Source organism: Ailuropoda melanoleuca, chromosome 17 (genome assembly GCF_002007445.2).
Source record: "Ailuropoda melanoleuca isolate Jingjing chromosome 17, ASM200744v2, whole genome shotgun sequence".
Taxonomy (NCBI): Eukaryota; Metazoa; Chordata; class Mammalia; order Carnivora; family Ursidae; genus Ailuropoda; species Ailuropoda melanoleuca.
In genome coordinates, this window is record NC_048234.1 from 18,444,385 (window position 1) to 18,458,200 (window position 13,816).

Here is a 13,816-nt window from a genome sequence, read left to right on the forward strand (position 1 = left end):
CCGCACAGTGATGGTGGCAGAGTCGAGCCCCCACTGCCTTGGTGCTCTGCTGTCACATCTTTGGTTATGTCATCTCACGTAGAAAAATACAATTACCATTACAATCAGTTGCTGGGTAGGTGGCCCAGATCATTTGGGATATCCCAGGGTAACCTCATGAGCCCTTAAAGGCAGAGGGAAAAGGCAGAAGAGGGCGTTAGGGCACTGGAAGCACGGGGAGCGCGTGTGGGAAAAGAAGGACTGAACACTGGCAATACCTCCATCAGCCTGCTGGCAGATCCGTCCCCTAGGAAGACACACTTGGCTTTGGCTTTATGACACCCTAAGTGGAGGACCCAGAGGAGCCCCTGCGCTTGGACGTTGAACCCACTTTCTCAGAAGAAACAACAAGAAAACGCAGGGATGTGGTTTTCAGCCGGTATTAAATAGGGGCCAATCTGTCACGGCAGCCCGAGAAAACTCACAATTATTTCATTGCCAACCCCGAGTCTACACTGTGGGGCATCACCCCGTGTGGCTCCACCCCCTGTTGGTATCACCTGCACCCGTGTGTGAAATGGAGGGCCGAATGTGACATGTTGGCCCTTGCACATCTCCCGGGCTCCGCCCAGACCAAGCACCCAGGCTGGCACACCGTGCTCCTGGGCCAGCAAATCATCCCCGCCTTTCCCCTCTCCCTGCAGACATCATGGGGGCAACAGGATCTGGGTCAGGGAAGGAATGGCTGGGGGCTCCTGCTTATTGATTTATGTGTTTCCAGAACTGTTTTTGGGCACCTTCCAAATACTTACCCTTTCAATCCGCACACTAGTCCCGTAGGTAAGAACTGATGTCCTGCTCCCTTCGCTTAGAAACGCCCAAGTTCCACAAGACAGTCCGTGGCAGAGTTGGGGTACAAGCCCACTCCGTCTGGTTCCAGAGCTGCCTTTAACTTCTGCTCTCGGACTGGAAAAAAAAACAAAACTCAGAAATATTAAAGGAAGCTCTGAGCCAGGAATCAGCTGGTAAATCTGTGTTCCCTTTTCTTGGAACTCGAAGGACAGTCAGGGCCAGAGAGGGCGAATGGCTTCCCAAGTCACACAGCAGGCAGGTGGCCGAGGTGGACTCAGCACCATCACCTCCAGATTGCTGTCCTGTCCTCCCACACCACAGTGGGAGGCTCCTCAGGGAGCCCCAGTTAGGGGGTCCTGCTTTAGATCCAGACACGGCATGTTACCCACCTTTCTACTGCGCGCTGCTAGCCTTGAGGGCCCCCAGCCCCGCCGCGGTGTTCGACCACTGCGTTCTCAGCCACCTCTGCCCCTACGTTACTCCTCACACTGTCCGTGGAGCGCACGTGCTTCAGGAAGATCACCCTGCTTTCAACACAGCTGGGGGACATTGTGTTCACCTGTATTTCATTTTTTATTTTATAAGGGCCTCTATGCAACAAATTGAATTAGAGAATTTGGAAGCTCAGAGAGAAGGATGTTTTAGAGTTGACATTTTTATCGGAACTGAGGAATTAATGTTGGGGAAAAAACCCTGTGATGATAATTTTGTTCACTGTTGCAGTTTAGCATAGTGTCACCAGATTACATGTGTCATTCACTATGTTTATTGCTAAAAGTGCTACCACCCTCCTAATTCTGGATGTTAAAGAAGTGTTTAAATCTTTAAACAGCTGCACTGTAAAATTTTAGATACTTGCCTGAAGATAACATAATTATGTTTGTGGTTTTCTATCATCGAAGTGTCTGGGCTTATTCAGAAGGTTGTATCTGTGGCAGGACCCTCTAATTAAGCTGGAAGCCTCCGTAGAAACTTCTCTGCATTGCTGAGCAATGCATCACCCCGGGAGTTGCTGATGGTCTTTCTTGAAAATGATACAAAGACATTTATGAGCACGTAGATGAAACAGAAACCACAGGGCCTCGTCTACCGTTCCACCAACAGTGTGCTGACCCGACCATACGGGAGGAAAGGACCCTACAGTTGAAGCAGATGAAATGTGTTTGTCGGTTGTGTGCAGAGAGGGACCCCCCATGTGTAGATGAACTCTCGGAGAGCTGAAATAGACGTACCCAGAAGAGCAGGGAAGGAGAAGGAAGATGCTCTTGCTAAAGTGAAATAATTATAAAATCAAATTCTCTGTTGTAATGGCTTTTTCTTTGAGTCTTCGGGGGCTTTATGACATTTCGGGGAAGGTCGAGTCACCTTTGCTCTGATAATACTTCATCATTACATCTCTCACTTTTTGCCACCACGCCTTCTCTATAATCACAAACTATATTTCCTTTTTATTTGCCTGTACTCCTTGTTTCTCGGTCTCCCCCGGCTACACCTCCTTCCCTGGACAGGATGGTTCTCATGCCCATCAGTATATTCACGCATTCAACATGGCAATATTGGGTCAGGACTGAGATGGAAGAAGCCAGAAAGGACGATGTCTCTGGGTGAGAATCTTAACGCTGTGAGACGCGCACTGTCGTGCATATGGCGCCTTCTGCAGCCCAGTGCGCCAGGGGGAGAGGAGTGTTCCCCTTCACCCGAAGCTGAGAGAGGCTCCGAGGAAACACGCTCTTTAACTTCAATCCTTTTGTGTCCTTGAAGTCATGGGATCATACCCGAGAACCAAATGTGCCAGCCAGTGTCGTGGGCTGAAAGAGAGAACACACCCACTCAAGGTTATAAAGGAGCTTAATGAGGCAGGTAAGGAGTGAAGTGGGAGGAAGAACATTGCCGGAACCTGGAAAAGCCTGTAGCTTTGGGAAAGGGGTTGCTTGACTGCATGTGTGGAAACGGGGAGAAAAACACCCACTGCCAGAACCTCAGCCTAGAAAGGAAAAGCCAATGGCTGGGCGCCGCAGGCTATCCATACAAGCCCGTTCCCACGAGACACGGGACTCTCAACAGCTTTGGCTCCAGGATCACCTCTAAGAAGCTTTCCTTCAGCTGGGCCCAGGGCTCTTCCTGCCCGATCCTGTCTCCTTCCCCCTTCATCGTGAGAGATCTGCGTCATGGTGGCATCACTCTTCTTGATTCTTCAGAGTTAAAGTCAGTCAGTCATCACCAGAGCTTTCAGCTGTAAATCTTTACAGTTTTTGCTTTTTTTTTTTTTTCCTAGAGAGAGAGAAAGAGAATGAGCACTAGCGGGGAGGGGCAGAGGGAGGAGAGAGAGAGAATCTCAAGCAGACTCCCCACTCAACCTAACTCGGGGCTCAGTCTCAGGACCCTGAGATCATGATCTGAGCTGAAGCCAAGAGTCAGACGCTCAACTGACTGAGCCACCCAGGGGGCCCAATCTTTAAGCTCTTAAAAAGAGTAATCTACACTTCTAAATGAAGAGCCTTCCACCCCCGGCTCACCTCTTCCTTACCCTGCAGGAGTATGGCTTTGCTTTCATAGTAGCCCATTCATCCAGGGGCTACTGCCGTTTGTATTATTCAGAATTCGCATACTAATTCTCCATGTCCACCCCTGGACTAAATATACATCCCGTGCATGGACCACATTCTACACGGATCTCTCTCTGCACTTAGAACTGCGCCTAGACTACAAAAGAAACTCAATGACTTCATGTTTCTTGCATGGGTGATGGCTGAGTGACATCTGACACAAACACGTGAAACCCCAAATTCTCAGGATTGGCTCCACTTATCTCTGTACCTGTCACTTTCTCGTGAGCCATAGTATAAATCAAATCTGCACATGCTACCCCAGGCTGCCCCGGGTCCGCACCGTAAAATTCTAGAGTTGTCACAGGGAGGGATGGAAACAAAGGGGTAGGGACACCTACCAGGTGTGGTTATTCATCCTTCCTTTTTGATGAGGTGATTTTTTAAAAAAAATCTACTAGTATTTACCACACAAGCAACTATGTAGAGCTCATGCCTTGAGAAATATTCTGGACAGTGTGAATATTACACCTTCTGCTTTAATGCTTTAAAACTATCTCAGAATTTTAAAATTGAACTATACTCTCTTAAAAAAAATTTAATGAATTGAATAAAAAATATCTTATTGGAAATATCTTTTTTTTTTACATTTTTTTCTATACTACATGATGGTCACTTAAAAAGATTAGCATTTGATTGAGAAAGATACACACAATGTTTAGTGCTTCTCACACTTTTTAGGAGGGTGAAGGAGCTATCTACCTACTTTAAGAAATTAAGCAAAAAAATTGAAATAGAAAAATAGAAATTTAGAGGTCAAAGGAACTTTGTGACCTTCCTCTACTCTCTCAGCAGCTGAGACACCAGAGATCATGACTGACGCAGATCATGGAGCTAGAACATAGTTTCCTGGTGAAGTCCTTTTCCTGCCCATGTGCCAGGAGCTGGGGGTCAGTTGTGGGAAGAGCGAGGTTGTACAGGGCAGAGCAGGACCGCATTCTATAAAATGTTTCCATGTATGATTTCATCTTAAGAATGCATTTTTAACCTAAGAAGTTACACTTGATCCTTTAAAGCTATGATGCTTTAAATAAAGGCAAAACGCAATTATTGGCATGATGTACATAGAAAAGTACGCATGGCTTATTGATCTAGAAAGGAGACTTTATACCTTTCCGTGAAAAACTCAGAAGACAACTCAGGTTTCAATGCAATTCTTTAGGCATCAACAATGGAGAATTTTGATCCTGTCAATACTGATTGGGTTTTTCTGGTTGGTGAACTATTTGCCAACACAGAAACTGCCTGGAAAGAGAGCCCACTTCTTTACTGGCTTGAGGCCAAGCCATTCCACACAAGCAGAAATATGCTTCAGTTTCGTTCAGGTGCTTGGAATATGCCTTGCTGTTTTGCATCATAAGTGGTCACCCGGATAAGGAGAATAAATGAGAAAATCCAATAAATCAGTCTGCTTCTTGAGTTGCTCAGAAGTAGAATTTCTTTAGATTTCCTTTTAGTCTCCTTTTAGGAGACTTTCAGACTTTTCTTCTGGTTGATTCTTCCTCCTTTCCCTTCTTTCCTCCCATCCTTCCAACAGAATGCATGAATGGGTGAATTCTCTTTTCTTCCCTGATTCTTTAGTTTCTGCTTAAATAGATAAAGTTTTTATTGTGCATGTGCCGACGTGTTTTATTATCGCTTAACACACCCTTCAAAAGGTCTTAAATGGGCAGATGGGGAGGGAAGGCGATGCAATCGGCTTTAAGTGGCTGGGACGCACACAGAGAGTAAAAGGGTGAGGGAAGCTATGGCAAATTGGGTGATTCAGGTTTACCCATGAGCGCTGTACTGAGCGCACATCAAACCTGCTATAGTCTTAGCAGCTTTCCTAGTGTTGATTAGAAGCTCCCTGGGAAAAAACAACAGCACACCTTCACATGTTAAGAGCCATGTCATACTCACAGGTATCTGACAGAATCTTAAAGAACATCGGCAAAGTAAACGCATTTGGTAATGTGCCACAACACGCCCTCCAGAAAATCCGCCACATGCTGGGGACAGATTGCTCAGCCTATGTAGCAGCCATCAGACAAGTAAGGGATAAAGGATGATACTAGAAGCCAGCCCACACTCTGAGTTAACGCCACTTTCCCAGAACCATAAGGGTCTTGCGATGGCATTTTCCCAGTAGGCTGGGGTGACCTCACTGGGGACTTCCCTCTGAGGCTGGCTCCATTTGCTGTTGGTAATGTATTGCATTTCCTTTGAATGTGTCGTTCCTATGGGAAAAGTCAAGTAGAAAATGCTCTCTGCAAAGGCCGCTTGATTGGAAAAGCAGAACCCAGGAAACACACAGATGTGACGCAAGAGTGGCACTGGGTCTAGTGCCAACTAGCATTTTCCTGATCGGGTCCTGGGGGCACAGGAGCCTCCAAAAGGACACCAGGCCCTGTCTTCCCTGGAGGGGCTGGGCCAGCGTTGCTGCAGGACAACAGCCCTCAAACTCCGCCGTGGGGTGCTGACTGCTTCTCCCAGGGCAAGTACTGCAGGAGGGAAGGAGGGGCCCCCAGCTCACGAAGTCTCCTCCGTCTCCTTCTCCGGGATGAGGTCAATCCTAAGAGCAGCTGAGAGCCTCAGGCATGATGCCAGAGGACTGCAAAGGAACACTAAGAACCCCAACCGAGCATCCAAGCCATGCACCAGGAGACTGGACCAACACCGGGCACGCACGGCACCTGCTTCCAAGGCCACGCCCCCGGGGATGACCCAGCTCCCCTTGGTTTCCTGTTCGAAGAAACTCGAGACCTGAAAGGATTATACTGTTTGTTCTAGTCAGCACCTGACGATAGACTCCGAGACCCCCTTCACTTAGAATCTTTGCTAAACACTTCAAGAGTAGGGATGACTGGGTGGCTCAGCCGGCTAAGCATCTACCTTCAGCTCAGGTCATAATCCTGGGGTCCCGGGATCGAGCCCTGAATCGGGTTCCTTGCTCAGTAGGGAGCCTGCTTCTCCCTCTGCTTGCCAGTCCCCCTGCTTGTGCTTTCTCTCTCTGACAAATAAATAAAGAAAAAAAAATTACAAGAGTAAATCTTTCTGTGTTTCTTTGAGGTAGAAATGCGTGTATTTCCCACAATCCAGAAGTATCTTCCTCAAGGGCTTGAAAACCATTCCTTCGAAGTACAATATTCAGGAAGGAGGGGGCCCCCATCTCCCAGTCTCTGGGAGGGTAGAATCCTAACTTTGGTAGCTACCAGCTAGCAGACTCAACTGGCCCCAGCTGCTTTTACACTGACGGACCCAGCCCTCTTTCCTGCTTTTAATGATTTTCACTCCCCGGACTCCACGCTCACTCCATCTCCTTACTCCCTCACCCCCCACTCCAGAAAATACCCAGGCACTCTGGGCAAATGGGTGCAGAGCTCAGCTCTTCCCTCTACTGCCAGTAGTTACTGAAACAAACCTGCCCCATGACCAGGGCGGCCTCCAGGCACACCTCTTAGTCCCACAGTCAGTTGTGACAGTTTTGAAACATTTTTGATGTTCTAAGACTCAGCTCAAAACAAGGGAAAGTAGCAAGCATGTGCAATGAATGTCTCTGCAGTTCTAAAAACAAAACCAAACAAAAAAAGAAGTTATGTCTCCTAAGTTTAAAATAGTCAAAATACACACTGATATCCCAAACTGGCAAATTACTAACTACTGATTTCAGTAATTCAATTCTCTCTCCCTGGCAGGAACCATGTCTTCTCGGGGCTACATTCTATGCCCAGGAGAGAGCTGGGCAGGTGCTGAATTGATATGATCTAAGTTGATCTGGGGATTTTATCTTATTAAAATATTTACACTTTTTGAAAATCATAAAACCCCAAATAGAGCATCCAAAGTTTCCCTAAATTTAATGAAAGTATCATATTCCAAAGCTGAATGTTTTCTTGATTTTGGGGGGCATAGAGGAGTAGGAAGTCTTTCTTCAGCTTTACCTCTTCGTGCAGGAAGGTCAAAGCGTGTTCTGGGATATTCATGAGTCAGGGTTTTGGTTATTCACACACATGAAAGCCTTCTGCGGGCTGTTGTTTTATTTAAGGAGTTAAACTGACTTGCAAGCTACACGTGAGACCTCATATCTCCAGACAAATGTATTTGCATGAATTTTAAGAATTGGGTCATTTTTCCTAACGGAGATGCAGTTTGTTGTCCTAAGTAAATGGAAGAAAGTTCAGGAAGATAAAATTACCTGCACAAAGTTGTAGGGCAGGAGATTGAGTCCAGAGAGGGGGGCTACCTTTCCGGGGGTTGGGATCCTGTGAGAGCACACCTGTTCAGTAGTTCAGTGTGTGGTGCCAACAAAGGGTATGTGTGTGTGTGTGGGTGTGTGTGTGTGTTCTGGGCCTCTCCTTTCCTTTTGTTTGATTTTTTTTTTTTATGAGTTTCCAAGCTGATGGGAGAGTTTCAGTTGCTCTGATCAGGCAGAGAAAAGGCCATCAACTGTGGGTCACTCCTGCAATCATTCGCCTTCAGACCAGGTAGGACCAGCACCGCAGGCCTCACGTGAACACACGTCATAAAGTCCATCGTACCCAGAGGTTGGGCTGTGCCAGAGTCTTCGTAGCAAGCGTTCTAGCTAATTACGTGCGGTCCACAAGAGGATGGTATACATTTTGGCTCATGTTGTGGGGTCAAAAGAACGAAAGGAGATTTTGGGGAAACTTAAAATCAACAACAGGGTGCAGCTATTTCTAGAAGACTCATTGGGTGCCTCGTCCTGGCCAATGCATAGCCAGCAATTCTCAAAGATCCAAGAACAAATCCCGAGTGGTCATGAGGGTCAGGCATATTGGTGAGACAAGTCACACGGAAATAGTATGAAAAGAGTACAATGCAGGCGTTACTTCTTTGGGAAAGATCAAGGAAGGACTGGATTCGTTATGTGGAAGAGAAAGTGGAGTCATCAGTCAGTGGTGAGCAAATCCTCCCTTGCCTTGGACCCTGCAGCGGTTTGGTTCCAGAAAGAGGCCTAAGTCGAATCCCTACGGGTGAAAAGATGGCCAACCCTTGCAGGAGTAGAGTGCCCTGTCCCTCTGGCCACTCCGGGCCTGTCTAGACGTCCAGAAGCGGACGAGCCGTGGCTGTTGGTTTGCTGCGCGGAGCTCGCCTGGTGAAAGGCAGGAGTTGAGTAGAACATAAAGGAGAAGTCAAATCTAGATGACAAGAGAACCAGGCCTTCCCACTGAGAGGTGTGGCGGTGCAGGCCAGGGTGAGGAGGGACACATTTTAAGGTAGAATCGGGTTAGTGATTGTCGAGAATAAAACCCATCAGGCTGTGTTTGCGGCATCTGCCTGAGCTTCGTGCTGGTCCTGGGCATGACGCCACCTGTCCTCGCTGCCTGACGCTGTGCCTGGCCTCTGCTCTCGTTGCAGACACGCCCGCCTTCGAGAGAGTCCCACCTCGGCACAGATGGGCCCCCTGGTCCCCACTGCGGAATAAGCAGCAGCACTCAGCACCAACTTAATGTTAATGGACTTGAAGAGAAAGTAGGAAAATCAGACAGCATAGGATGGGAATTTCTTAAAATATATATGTTCTGAGGAGACTTTTCTGTTCTGCCTTTTCATCTTTTTTATTTTTTCTTTCCAATTAATTAAACAAAAAAGTCAGGCTGAACCCATGTTGCTTTATCTTTACAGCTCAGGGGTGAGCGGAAATGCAGCTTGTCCACAGGAGGTCCTGGCCAGAGACTGACCAGGCCCCTATTAAGGAAGCAATCACTCGAGCATATGCCAAATGGCCCTAGATAATGTAGGAAAAGATGCCTAAAAATGACCAAAAAAACCAACTCAATGGTGTGTGGGATGTAGTTCTTGATTTTATTTTTATATCTAATTAATGTCGGGTTTTTTTTTTTAATTCTCTGTTTGAAATTCTGGCTTTTCAGTGATACAGAAATAATTAAGAAACATTCTCCCCTTGATCCTGAGCTGTCCCATTTTCGAACTTGGGATCCTGTTTGCCCAGCCTGGACTCAAGATACGATACCGCAGTAGCCCGCACGGCCCTCTGGGGTGTGGGAAGAACTAGCCAGGCCCTTTTCCATATGTCACGCTCCAAGTTCCTGGCTTTCTTAGGCATAAGGAAGTGAGAGTTTTATGATGCCCTTTTCTTTCTTCCAGCCACAATTTATCCTCTATTATAAAATACCCTAGTTTCCTGAAAGGAAAAACCATTGGTCCCACAGGAGCTGGACCAGTTACGTTGTACGAAGGACATTCGGCAGAGCTGGGTTCTGCATGTTAAGGCCCTCAGGATCTAAGTGAATGAACTAAGGCAGATGTTCCCCAGAACACCTCTGGACCCGCCTTCCCAGCGGGGCACCAGGGGTCGAGTGGCTGGACCAACACTGACAGGGTTCCATGGCAGCCATTCCAACATAGGAGCTCCTGGATGGAAACTGGAGCCTCTCTCCCCCTGCACACCTCTTCCCCCTTTCCTACAGAACTTTCATCTAAACTCTTTAGTCCAAAACTCTGTCTAAATTTCTTACAGACTGGAGCCCCAGGTATCACTCTTCTGCGATAGCAGCTCTTTATTGAACATGAGGACGACATCTTTCTCTATTACCAACAGCCTAACCCCCTCGCTCCTTGCCCTGTCTCTGCACTCATGGGCTCTGTTGCCCTGTAGCTTTCTTGAGAGCCTATGGGCTCCTGAGCAAGTCCTTTGGCTTAATTTTTGCTGATTATTCCAGTCATATTTGTCTTCAGGAAACAATAATAAAAAATACACCAGAGAAAGTAGAGCCTATCACACTTGAGGAGAAAACGATCATCATCGTGCTTTGCTATTTGAGTAAGTGGAACAGCATTTGTTTTTGTCTTAGAGTGAATTGGGGAGGGGGGCTTCTTTCCAATTGTTTTCTAATAACAGGACAGAATTTCCATAATGATTTACTCTTTTTCTTTCAACTATGTAAATGGCTTTATCACGATGACCATACCAAGTACAACATTATGCGAGGATATTACAGCTTCCACAACCCCTTGTCTGGCGTCTGGAGCTTTCTTGAGTGAGATTGATGAACTAAGGATCAATTATTACAGGATTGTTACAGGATGGCTGGCAATTTTTTTTTCCGTTTTACCTTCACTTATTCCTTCTTCAAAGCTCTTCCCTTTCTTCATTTAGACCCACATTTCTGACCTATATTATTTTCCTCCTCTCTAAAGGACTTTTTTTGGGGTAACATTTTTTGGCAGCCAATTCCTTCAATTTTTGTTTGTCTGACAAAGCATTTCTCCCTCACTTCTGAAGGATCATTTCACAGGGTACAGAATTCAAGGGTTGGTTTTGTTTTGTTTTGTTTTTTCCTCTCCTCTCAAGACTTTAAATATCTCACTCCACTCTCTTTTTGTTTGCGTGCTTTCTGAGGAGACGACGTGGGATGTAATTCTTCCCTTTGTTGCTCTCTAGGTAAGGTGCTGTCTTCCTCTGGCTTTGTTCTGGAGTTTTTCCTTATCTTTGATTTTCTGTAACTGAAAATGATACGCTGTCGGGTTTGTTTGTTTGTTTGTTTTGTCATTTATCGTGCTTGCTGTTTTCAGAGTGTCCTCGATCTGCGGTTGGTGTCTTGACATTAATTTGCAGGAAATTTTCCGTCATTATTGATTCAGATGCTTCTGCTCCTTTCTCTCTTTCTTTTGTTGGTATTCTCATTAAGTGTACCTTTTGGAGTTGTCCCAAAGTCCTTGGATATTCTGTTATGGGGTTTTTTTGTTTTGTTTTGTTTTCTGGGTTTTTTTCCCCAGTTGTTGTTCTCCCTGCTTTTCGGGTTTTGTGAATTCTGTTGAGTTATCCTCAGGATTCAGCAATTCTTTTCCTAGCCATGTCCAGCCTGCTCGTGAGCCCATTGTAGAGGAGGCAAATTCTTACCTCGAAATTTTAATTTTGAGTTTTCCAGCTGTGCCTGAAAATTCAGCTGACATAAGAAAGATGAACAGGAGAAAAGCACACAAATTTATTTAAGTTTCACAGGACACAGAGCCCTCGTAAGGAGGGAAGACCCAAAGAAATGGTGGATTCAATGTGCTTTGGTAGCAGGCTGAACAAAAGGAGGCAATTGTGGGAAAGCCACTTAACTCTGTGGGGAGGCTGAAGGGAGAGAAGTTATTGGAACAAGGTTGTTTGTGTGGAATTCTCTCAGGTTCAGCTTCTTGTCTCTGGTGATAACAAGGTTACTTTCCTTACAGTTCAGGGAGTTCATCTATCACATGGGAATTTCCCCTCCTGCTTTTAAGAAAAAAAAATCACAGTGTTTTTCTTGCATTTGCTATATTGTTCAAGTGCCTTTAACTCAAAATAATCCGTACATGGAAGTGGTGGTAGATTTCTGCTCCTCATCACTATCAAAAGTATTCTTCATTTCTGTTACAATGTTCGTTTTGTTTGTTGTCTACTTACCTCTAGCGTTTCTTTTTGTTTTTTTATTCTCAGGATCCCCCTCTTTTCGCTGTATTTCAAAATGGGCCTTTTACCTCCATCCTTGCCAGAAGGGGACTTTTGTCTGAAATTTACATGGGAACCTGGTAGCACTTCCGGAGGTAAATTTCACAGCGTGATGGAGGCTTCCCAGGGAGTAGGTCCCCCAGGAGTTTTTAACTCTGAGTTGTCTGCATTGACTCTCCAGCGACTTCTCAGTTACAGCTCACACTTTCCTACCTGGCTATTGTTTTCCACAGTCGTTTCACCTTGCGTATTTCTGCTCCTGTCAGCCCTCGAAGACTTGTATTCACCTGTCTGTCTCTACCTTGGGGGCAACGGTCTGCCCTGTGTCCTCTCTTTTCCTACAGATCCCAGAAGAGTTGTTGATTTTTCCAGTCTGATCAGATTTTTAGGATGTTAGGATGAGTGATGATTTCCAAGTTCCTTGCATGAAAAAAAATCAGTTTTTTAAAAATATAAATAATTCTCTAGTCTATGTCGTAATTAGTAAAGACTTAAGAAGAATGAAGAGCCAATGCAGGCTTGTCAACACTAAAGGTCATTTTAAACAGTGAGATCTTCATGTCCCGGACTTCTCAGGAAATAAAATAACCTCTTAAACAATATACCCTCCACAGCTTGTTGAAAATTTCCTGCTCTAACATAGGAGAAACAAAATCAAAAGGTTGCTATAATTTAAGTGTATTTTTCTTTTTATATTTCTTGTACTGATTCACAAATATGCTATATTCAACTTCTGAGATTATCAGAGTTAGCAAAAGATAAGAGATGCCTTCAGCTCACACACTGTTCATATGCAAATACACAAGATATTGGGATAAAATGTGTAAAAGACTGAGCAAAACAGGTTAAACATTTCCTCAACAGTGATCCTTCTNCTGAGATTATCAGAGTTAGCAAAAGATAAGAGATGCCTTCAGCTCACACACTGTTCATATGCAAATACACAAGATATTGGGATAAAATGTGTAAAAGACTGAGCAAAACAGGTTAAACATTTCCTCAACAGTGATCCTTCTGTCAGTATCTCGCTATATTTTAGTACCTTCTAAATTCATTTATTTTGGTAATATATTAATCTGTGAATACATTGCATGCTCTAAAACTTCCATTGTCTCTTTCCTCAATAGGAAATGACATGTGTGGTTCATCAGTTGGTGATAGCTTCTATTTCAGGTTGGTGTCGTTAAGGTTGACATTCCTGAGTTCTTTTATCTTTTTTTTATTTTAGACTTTTTACATCATTTTCTTTTAAATAGGACTCCTAAAAGCCATACAGGGTAACATTTTGCTTTAAAACTCAGAATAGCCCTGTCTTTTAGCAGTACTGCCTAAATCATCTACACTCTCAACATTTCACCAAGTAGCAAAATATGTTAATGTTTTTACAACATCACTGTTTTAACCCAGATAATTAAAGCCAATGAAGAATAGCGACAAAAGTTGTATTTCTAAGCATTCACCCTTAAACTGGAGTACTTGTAACAATAACCGGGGAAGCTTTTATGGAGTGCTAACATTTTGATTGCCTCCAGAAACTCTGATGGGACTGCCTAGGGGTATCTCCATGGGCAATTATAATTCGCAGCATTTGAGGTTTCTGAGCTGGTCTCTTTTTCTCCCCATCAAAAAATCAGAAAAAAAATTGAAATTCGCATTGCAGATTGAGACAGGACAAATTTCACTATATACATTACAGAACTGGTAAGAGAAGTGTCAGATGATTTTCTAGGTGTAATGAAGATGCAAGGGATGTCAAATCCCTCGTCATCCCCTTCCTCTTCATAGTGCTCTGAAGAACGGCATGTGAGCTCAAAGAATTCCCGAATCATTGAGATCTTACATGAATACGGAGCTCGGACTCTTGGTTTGATCTACTTTCATGTCAACCTACCTTGAAGTTACGAAGTTGCTTCTGTGAATTGCAATGTCAGCTATCTAT